The sequence below is a fragment of the Poecilia latipinna genome, unplaced genomic scaffold (assembly GCF_001443285.1).
Source record: "Poecilia latipinna isolate Pla-1442-1.1 unplaced genomic scaffold, P_latipinna-1.0 Scaffold2176, whole genome shotgun sequence".
NCBI classification, from domain to species: Eukaryota; Metazoa; Chordata; class Actinopteri; order Cyprinodontiformes; family Poeciliidae; genus Poecilia; species Poecilia latipinna.
In genome coordinates, this window is record NW_015114792.1 from 77,686 (window position 1) to 79,245 (window position 1,560).

General features: G+C 38.6%; 1 long non-coding RNA gene across 1 annotated transcript in view; it reads right to left on the minus strand.

Moving 5' to 3' along the window:
- LOC106936576 (uncharacterized) overlaps nt 1-185 on the minus strand; it is a 5,931-nt gene extending 5,746 nt beyond the window's left edge. The window contains exon 1 of the long non-coding RNA XR_001422159.1: nt 125-185. This is a non-coding gene — a long non-coding RNA (uncharacterized LOC106936576). The remainder of the gene's footprint in view (nt 1-124) is intronic.
- Nucleotides 186-1,560: the final 1,375 nt, after the last annotated feature.

Sequence of the window (1,560 nt, forward strand, 5' to 3'; positions counted from 1 at the left end):
TTCTCATCTTCATCAGTGTGTGTTGGAAAGTTTCAACCAATGGCGTGCTACTGTTGTTTTGCAGAAAGATTCTGGCACGCTTTATACTGAGTGTGTATTGGGCGACCTTTAAAATATTTTGGACCTCACGAACTCAACATCTGCTCCATTTCAGAATTGCTAAATAGGACAATTTATCTCAATTTGTTGATTTTATCTTGCACAAACAGACATCCTTTCCAGTAAATTCTGGCTCCATTTGCGCTTTGCACGCAAATGGAAGGAAAGAATTCGGTCAGGTTGACCTAGTGCGAAGCCAAAGTCTTGCTGAGGCACCAGTGTCTTTTTTCCGCCAAACAACTCCTTAGATAGTATTTCCGCTCTTACACTGTCAAATGCATGACAGTCCTGCACCAATGTACATTTGCACATTGTGGGCAAATGTACTGTTGCACCCAGTGTGAACTCTTGTTCACACTGGGTGTTAGTTAAGTTAGCTAAACTGTGTCTTGCACCACTTTCTTCCGGGAACAGGCCACTGCTGCAACTGAAGAGGATTTAATGCAAAAAAGTGTAAACGTGAAACAACACAAAACACAGAAAAATATATTCAAATCATATTATGGAATACAAAAGCAGTGTACAAATCATACTATGACCAAAAACATTACTTTATATAGAAACAATTGTTTATAAGGTTCATTAGGGTTCCAAGCCTGCAGGAATGAGCAGACGGCCAATGAAAGTCATGGCTGTTCCCCTCCTACCAGCGGAACAGGGAACCCTATTGTTTTTTTGTATATGTTTCCATTATTGTTATTATCAGGGTTCTGAGACCACGGAAGCGAGCGTACGGCCCATGCAAGGCATGGCCATTTGCCTGCTCCTAGTGGAGCAGAGAACCCTATTGTTTTCACTTAGTTTGTACATTCTTATTATTATGTTTCTCCTCTGAAACTCATAGTCCCCTGAAACTTAACATTTTTTTTGGTATCCAGGTTCAGTACTCGCACTTCTACTCAGTTATACATGTTTCAGCAAAACTAGAAGACACATTAACAAAACTGATGTGGGAAAAATTTCTTAGATTCTCCAGATGAGCCACTGTTCTAAAGATTTTTGGTGGGATTGTTTTTTTCAGCAGACGGCCATTAAGAATGAATTAGCCAAAACCAAGCACAAGAAGGCAAATAAAGGTTATAGTGGCACATTTTTTATTTTTATTTTTTTCAATTAAAACATAATACTAATTATACATTGCTACTCAATTTTCCATCATTTTGAAACCATAAAATGTTGCTATTTTTCTTTGTACTGACCATGTCTCGTTTGTTTTTGTCAGCATCCATCACTATGTGACACTGTAAAATTGCTAAATTTGTTACACAAAAACACCTGACCATAACCCTAAACTTTGCACAAAGGCTTTACCTTATACTGAACTTGGTCATGGTTGGTTGAACTAGGGGGCGTTATTTAGAAAAATGTGAAAAATGCTTCATCTGACCTCCAAATATCTCTAAAAAAAAAATTCCCCTCTCACCCTCTGTGGGTGGTCTCTTTCATCCTCTGAGCTCGGGT